Genomic DNA, 8,142 nt, shown 5'->3' with positions numbered 1-8,142 from the left:
CATTTATACCCTTTGTACTTTAAAAAGTGTCAAACATGTCCTTAAAGTTTTGAAATGTTTCAAAAAGGCCCTGACGATCACTTAAGACGGTGTCCACTTGCCGTTACAATAGATAAAAATGCCCCTCTGTCATGAGGACCTGCACGTCCTTCTCTTCCTCTTTTGTTTTCTTTAGGGGAGCTCTTGCTCCCCTTGTTCCCCGTGAGGAGGCCCTCCCTCTTAGCCGGAGGACCAGGCTCTGGTGATGCCGACCGGCAGGGTTCAGTGACCGGCGGTGGCCAACATGGCAATGGAATAATCCAAAATAAAAGAAAGAAATAGGAAAAAATTTGACAGTTATTTTTCGATTTGCAGACATTCAACTTAGTAAGGAATGAACTTGCAACTTTGCTATGATGGGCACTTTGATTCAAAAGAATTGAAAGAAAAAAGAAGAGTTAATGCGAGAGAATCCCATAGAAGATCTCAAGAACTTCCCTGACCAAGACGTTGTCCTCGAATACCTTGAGAGTGACAATGGGGCCAGAGAATGCTCGGCGTTGCCCATATATTTGGAACATTGGTGGAACAACTCGCAGCTCCCCCTTCGACAGAAGGGATGGGTTTGCGTCGCAGAGTTCAGCAGTTGGAAAAGAAGCCATCTGCGATAGAGACAGCCAAATACAGTGTCGATATATTAATCTCCAAGTGGTAAAGTTATAGAACCTGTGCACCCTATGATATCACTGAGAATATGAATTCAATAGCATACCAGGAAACAAAGGAAGAAAAAAATTCCTGTTACATAAAAATATGGTGAAGACACCATTCCGTGTGTTTAAAAAGGAATTACCGAGGGGAAAACTGCATCACTTTCCTCAGCATCTTTATGCTTGTTGGTTCCAAAATGTCAATGAAATTTAGGTCGCCACTTTGGTGATATCACCCAGCAACAATCCTTTCACTGCTGCAAGAGAAGATATTTGCGTGCAGGGAGACGGCTATTCTTGACAGGTTCCTTCTCGTACCTCAAATGTAGCACCAGCACAGAGGTCACCCGCTCTTTCAGCCAGAGTCAATATATATAGGATAGGATCTTGCCTCTATCTGAATTGTGTTTATAAAAGAAATATTTTAAACAAAAAATCTACTGAACAAAAAATCTGCAAAATCCCTTCACTTCCTAGACACAGACCACTTGCTTAACAGGTCTATCCTTGGCCTCTGGGGGAAGCGATCTAGTCCTCCAGTTCACTAATCACTACCGATATCATTATTGTAGAAGCTCCTACACTTTTCAAATATTTAAAACAATTTCTTTCAAGTTTCGCCTCATTTCCATCTCAATATCCTCATAACTTATATATCATTATTTGCACATCCAGCCCTTTGGAATCCAGCAAGAGGAATTACAATTTTTTCCTCTTATTTTTCTGGCTTGTAATGTAAGCCTCATGTGACAAATACATACAAGGATCTGCAAGAAACTTTATCATGAAGTGCACGAGATACAGGCTTTTTCATGCCTACTATAATTAGTTATTTCGGTTTTCTACTGGCTGCTTTAACTATAACCCCAGCTCTATTGATTGATTTGAATAAGATACAACTTATTTGAAATAAATTGAATGAATAATTTATAAAAATAATATTTCTCTGAGATTCCAGGTGTTCAGGTTCCTTTCCACGTCAATTGCCAATTCTTGGTTATTGAGATTCACGGATAATTCAGATTAATATTTAGGGATAGATCTTACCCATCTTTTTATCCCCTCAAAAAATCGAAATGATTGAAGTTTTTCTATTTGGAATTGTCTTACGTCTAATTCCTATTACTTTGGTAGGATTATTTGTAACTACACATTTACAATACAACATGGTGATCAGTTGGACCTTTGATTGAGTAACATTTCTTTTTTTTGATTGACCTCCTCCCGTGGAAGGTCAAATTCAAGTTTCAATTAAACTTTTTTTTGTTAAATTTTTTATTATTGTTGGTGCAAAAATCTGCTACGCCGGAGAAGCTGGAGTCGAGGAGTCGCGGTCACCGCCGGGACCTGCAAAGAAGTCTAAACCAGAGGTGGGGTTGCTCCGGCAAGACCCTCCGACGCTCAAGTCAGTTCTCTGCCTCAACAAGAATGGAGTGCTCGAACGAAAATTTTAGCAGAGTTTCTAGGTAAAAATGAGAGCCTAGAGAATAACGTATCTGGGGTCCCCTTTTATAGACGGGGGGAGGAGCAGCGGGTTGATAGCGACTGTTTATGATCACCTCATCGTGGGCCGTACGGGGCCAGGAGGAATTTATCATGAAGAGTAATGGGGTGGAGTTGTGGCTGTCACCATGGCTCGCCACGTGGAATCAGTTGCGGGCGTGAGCGGCGTCGTTGTCGTGACTCATCAAGGAGTGGTGGAACCGCACAGGATCCGCCGCAGGGAGTGGAGCAGAATCGTGGCCGTTACTGCAGCCTGCCAGGGAGTAATGGAGCCGCGTAGGATCTGCCGTAGGGAGTGGAGCAGAGTCGTGGCGTTACTACGGCCTGCCAGGGAGTAATGGAGCCGCGTAGGATCTGCCGCAGGGAGTGGAGTAGAGTCGTGGCCGTTACTACGGCCTGCCAGGGGGTCCAGACTTTTGGCTGAAGTTCGGTTGGAGTCTGTAGCTGGAGTCGGAGGCAAAGTCCGCTCCCGTAGGAGCTCGGACGAGGTCTTCCTGCAGTCGAAGTTGGGGAGAAGTACGACTCCCGTAGGAGCCCGGACAGAGTTTGTCTGCAGTCGGGGTTGGAGGAGACGGAGTCCGACTCTTGTAGGAGTTCAGACTGCAGTCGAAGTTGGAGATGAAGTACGGCTCTCGTAGGAGTTCGGACTACAGTCGAAGTTGGAGATGAAGTACGACTTCCGTAGGAGTCTGGACGGAGTTTGTCTGCAGTTGAAGTCAGAGACGGAGTCCGGCTCCCGTAGGAGTCCGGACGAAGCTTGCTTGTAGAATCCCCGAGGGGTCACTTCGGAAAGTCGGAGATGGAGTCCGGCTTCCATAGGAGTTCGGACTGCAGTCGAAGTTGGAGATGAAGTATGGCTCCCGTAGGAGTCCGGATGGAGTTTGTCTGCAATTGAAGTCGGAGACGGAGTCCGGTCCCATAGGAGTCCGGACAAAGCTTACCTGTAGAATCCCGAGGGGTCACTCCGAAAAGTCGGAGATGGAGTCCGGCTCCCGTAAGAGTCGGACGAAGCTTGCCTGTAGAATCCCCGAGGGGTCACTCCGAATACGAACTTCGGTGGGAGGGTTTTACACCCAACACCAGTCCCCTACTTCCGAGTTCGAGTTTCGATCGGAGGAAGTACAGAAAATTTTCACAGCTGAAGTCGTTTCCTTGAATTCTGCACATGACCGCCCTCGAAAATCTTGGCATTTAATGCGCGTATGCTGGAGCCTTTTTTCGATTAGGGCGATCCGAAGAGTCTTTTCGAACTCCCACCAAGACGTGATCCTAAGCGTCGTGCCATGAAAGTCCACGAACGGTCAACCCTATGCCGCGATGGGCACTGGTTGGCCTAGGGGCACCTGCCACCATAACTGCGTCAGGCTTCGTTGCTTATTTAAGCCCCCGCCTTTCCTCCAGGGGCTTCACTTCGCCTGAGGGTCGACGCCTTTCTTCTGCTTGAGAACTTAGCCACTCAGCCACTCCATCGGTGCCCTTTCCAACTCCAAGCATCCTTCGCGTCGGTCTTTGCCATCTCTGCCGGCTCTCCGCCGTCTTCAGTCCCCCGAGTCTCTCCGAAGGGTTCTCCCGCTGGGGCCTCCGCCCCGGAGACCAGCCTCAAGAGGATGCCACGGACTAGGAAGAGTGCGAGGAGGAGAACAGCGGTCTGCGAGTTCTCCGGTTGTCAAACTGTCGCTGAGGGTTCCGTCGCCTTAAAGGGGGCTCGAGGGAGAATTCCTTCAACAACAGGGGTTTAATAACGGGGACAACCGGTGAAGGCGCTCCGCCTGAGAATTTCGGAGTAGCTGAACGGGGCGACACCGGTCAAGGGGGCAGCTGTCGTCACAAGCCATGACGGATCCTTGATGTCGTCGGGGCCGAGGGACCAGAAGCGGTCGGCGCCGACGGTGGGGCAGTAAAACTTGTTGCGGGACGGTGGAATAGCGCATGCCGTGAAGGAACCAGATCTAGGTTTCAGGGTTAGATCTTGAAAAAGAGGGTTAGATCTTGAAACTTTTTCAAGATCATACAGCGGAAGACTAAAATAAATCAAAATTTATTTTCTAAGATCAGAAAATCTCTAGATCTAAGATCCTATTACATGATTATTACATGGCATTAAATCAAAAATTAAAATATATTTAATATAGTATGAACTACATGTTGATCATATCAACATGTTTCTATGCTAGCTACATCTAATGTATGTATTAAATAATAGATCAGATCTATTACCTTGCAAGTTAGATGCTCTAACCTCGCTGATCCGGGCTTAAGGATGATGTTGCAAGCCGCACACGCGTCTGGCCTCTAGGAGTCGTCCACACGAGCCCACGAATCTCGATCAGAAGTCCTGCTTCAGGAAATCAGCACAGTATGCTAGTACTGCGCTGATCCTTCTTTGATGGTTGATCAGGTGCCTCCTTCTTCTTGATTTGGACTCTTCCAAAGATGGAAAGTAGAAGGAGGAGTTTCAGATCTGAGACGCTCTCAGGAAACTCAAGATGGAAGGAGGAAAGATATGAAAATAAAAACCCTAGAAGAAGACCCTCTTCTTCTTCACGTTTTTCTCTCTAAACATCCAAACTTGCGTCTTTTATATCTCCACGACCCAAATGTATTTCTCTCTTATTTTTGGATGGTAGAAAGGTATCTCAAATATCTATCTCTCCTTAAAATTTCACGAAAAAACTCGTCTTATATAGAGAGATATGATAGATTCCTTGTCTAGGTCAAACACCTAGTCAAGGCTTATCCAAACATGGCAAGTAAAGGGACGCCCAACTCTTGAGCACCTCCTTCATATTTTCATGGATGGATCAACAGAAAAGGGTGCACAATGTAAACCCTAAAAGCCACGAAAATTCCAAAAAAAATTTGGATAAATTCGGTGCAAAATTGAAAGAGTTTTGGATTTCTAAAACTCTATCTCATAGAATTCAAAATCCAAACTTATTCCTTTTAGATTTGATCCAAACCACCTTCCATGTAAGAAAGAAGAGAAGAGACCTTTTGTGAACGTGAGAGAGATCTGGCAGAGGGCTTTTGTCGCATAAAATAAGTAGAGATTGGCATTGAATAAGAGAGAGGGCGTGGAGAAGGTTTTTGTGGTGCAAGGTGGAATCCTAGTCCTACTAGGATTCTGTCTCATGACTTGTTTTAATTTGGTTTTCCAAACCAAATCAAATCAAAATTAGATCAACCTAATTAAGATAGGTCTTAACCTAATTAATAACCTAATTTAATCAGATTAAATTAGATTTAAATCTGATTTAATTTTTTAATCAAATTAGAAATTAGATTGACCCAAGTCCTAGTTGAACTAGGACTAGTTTTTCCTTGCACTTGGCTTATCCAATAAACCAATTGGACTTGATCCAATCAAGCCCAAACTAAATCTAATTAAATCATATTTAATTAAACTTAATCTCAGCCCATTGGCTTAATCAAATTAAGCCAATTAGCAATCAAATTGCTAATCGATCCTCCTGCAACACTTGCACTGGGTTAAATATCAATCGTATTGATCATCTAACCCTAGAACGATTCTTAATCGTTGATCAACCATCTGATCGGATCATGAACTCTAATGTGTGTGACCTCATAGGTCCGAACCTAAGCCGGTAGCATAGAAACAAATTTCTATACCAATCGAAGTGACCATCTAGCAATGGTACCCGACGTCCGGATAGGTCGAATGTGTAGAACAACATCCTTAGAACCCATGCGGATATAGTTTTCATATAATTCATCCCCTTGACCAAAATGATCATAGGACACCCCAGAGCTCAACTGTCAACTCTGATCAGGTTGTCCACATTGTATTTCAAAATATCAAATCCATCTGATGGATTACCCTGGCCAAGGTTTTGCTAAATTGAAATACAGCGACTCATTCTTCTCCAACTCTTGGAGTGGTCAATCCCATCTCGATCACACTCTGACTTCGCAAGTACTTGACTGTGCCCAGAAGCCTTCCATCCCTGAATTAGAAATTCAGTTAGTCCAGTACCAAAGCACAGTGAGTTGCTTGCAAGTCACTGAGGTGATCTCAAGTCTAAGGGACACTTATACCTATATCCCATCAGAGACATTCTCGACAGCAGAATACTCTGGAGTTGGTCACGTTCAATGACGATGTACCCTTACATCTCACCTGTATGCCATACCAGTGTCTCCACACTCCTTGGTTAAGAGGACAACCAACCCATATGGCCTACAGCGACCTATGCTCGATAGAAGCTGTCGTCCTTATTAACAGCCTATCATTTGGTCGTGAACAGTTTTAAGGACTAATCGATAAATCCTCTCTTTATCGAACTTAAATAGTCCTAAGGACTTCATCATAACAACGGAGTTCATTAGAAGATGAAAGCTTATGATGAAAATGCCAAATATATTTTATTTATTAACAAATCAATTACAATACTTGGTTGCTCAACCGTCAACAGCTTGACGATTGGCTTTTTGGGACACATTTCCCAACATGCCGACCTTACCGGAACACCTAGGACGGTGGTTGTCATGGAGCACACGGTGGTGGCGCATGTCTCCGGCGCCATCGCTGCCTCCGGGGTAATTTCGGTTCTTCTTGAAACAGGTCGTCGTCGCCACTGCCGTTGCCTTTGCTGCCCCCTGAATTCTATCCCATCCTTTTTCCCCTAGGGTTGGGATTTCGGAGATGGAGCGGAACGATGCGGGGGGCGAGAGCCGAGAGGCTTGTCACATGTACTGGAAAATGCTGCTGGGAAGGACAGAACCGGGAAGAGAAGTCTACATCTCGAAGTGACCTCCGGTGTATCCCTTTCGAGTCTTGTAATAATGTTTTCTTTTTCTGGCCCTTCGGGTCTTGTAACGTACATCTTGTTAATCAAAAATGAGAAGGAGATTTTGTTACTTCGTTCGCACTTTGCGTCGAATTGTTGTCTGCCGAACTTCTTTCCTTTACCATTGTTGTTGTTGTATTCCCTTCTCTCTATTTCTCTTCTTTTCTTCTTTTTCTCTTTTCTTCTTTTTTTTTTTTTTTTGACGTCGTCCGTAGGTTACCGGTAGTTGTCACGTCAGCTTACCTTTCAGTTATCCTTCTCCCTCAACCTCAATGGCTCTATGATGTATATTTGATGAATAATAATTATGATTCGACATAACATAAACGGAATCAGTTTTGTAGATTTGAATCTATGACATCGGGTTTTGGAGACCCGTGTTCTACCGAACTGAACTAAGAGCGTTTTCTTATTACAGGAGATATGACTGTAGTATAAAGAAAAGATTTTTTTACCCCCAAACATATCTTGCATACGTGTAGCAAGCAAAATGAAAGATTATATCCAATTTCAATTGATCTTAATTAATCCCCATTATGAAAGATCAAAAAGTATCATTCCAAATTTATGAGATTTTAAATTTACACCTGAAAATCCAAAAGCCAGGAACAGAATACAATATAAAAAAGGGGCAAATGATTCAACAGAAGATCTGACCATGAACAAAGAAATCATAGCAAACATAAAGAAGCAACTCTTGTAGACAAAACATCGGACAACCAAAGTGCAATGACAAACCAGTGAATTCACTAGATGAAGGAAAAACCCGCGATTTTGAGACATACCTCGGGATAGCATACGAACCCACCAAGAGAAATGGATGGGGTCTAATGAGGAATTCCTGTGATCTAAATGCAAAACCATCACAACTCCATCAAACTTTGCTGTTGCTTTTTGTGCCCATTTGGGGGAGCATGGAGGTGAGGCAGGTGGAGATGACTTCCACAAAGAGTTATTATATTATATTATATTATATTATATTATATTATATTATATTATAGAACTAAATGTAACATCATTTGGCTTAAAACCATGCTCTAAAAGCATCTTTCCCTCTCTCGTCCCATTCCCCATGTTCCAGAAGTATCTGGCAACACCGGTAATGGAGAAGAAGGAGGAGATCAATCGAAGATGAGGAGGAG

At 43.7% G+C, this 8,142-nt stretch overlaps 1 long non-coding RNA gene across 1 annotated transcript; it reads right to left on the bottom strand.

Annotated features, from left to right (window-relative positions):
- Positions 1–274: 274 nt before the first annotated feature.
- Positions 275–7,918, bottom strand: LOC140854485 (uncharacterized). Its single transcript, XR_012137705.1, has 3 exons — positions 7,786–7,918; positions 833–1,086; positions 275–641 (listed from the first exon to the last, which is right to left on the bottom strand). It is a non-coding gene; the product is annotated as an uncharacterized lncRNA (long non-coding RNA).
- Positions 7,919–8,142: the final 224 nt, after the last annotated feature.

The sequence above is a fragment of the Elaeis guineensis genome, unplaced genomic scaffold (assembly GCF_000442705.2).
Source record: "Elaeis guineensis isolate ETL-2024a unplaced genomic scaffold, EG11 Super_Scaffold_31900, whole genome shotgun sequence".
Lineage (NCBI taxonomy): Eukaryota > Viridiplantae > Streptophyta > Magnoliopsida > Arecales > Arecaceae > Elaeis > Elaeis guineensis.
The sequence above is the reverse complement of the archived record's forward strand: the minus strand, read 5'-3'. Positions and strand labels throughout refer to the sequence as shown.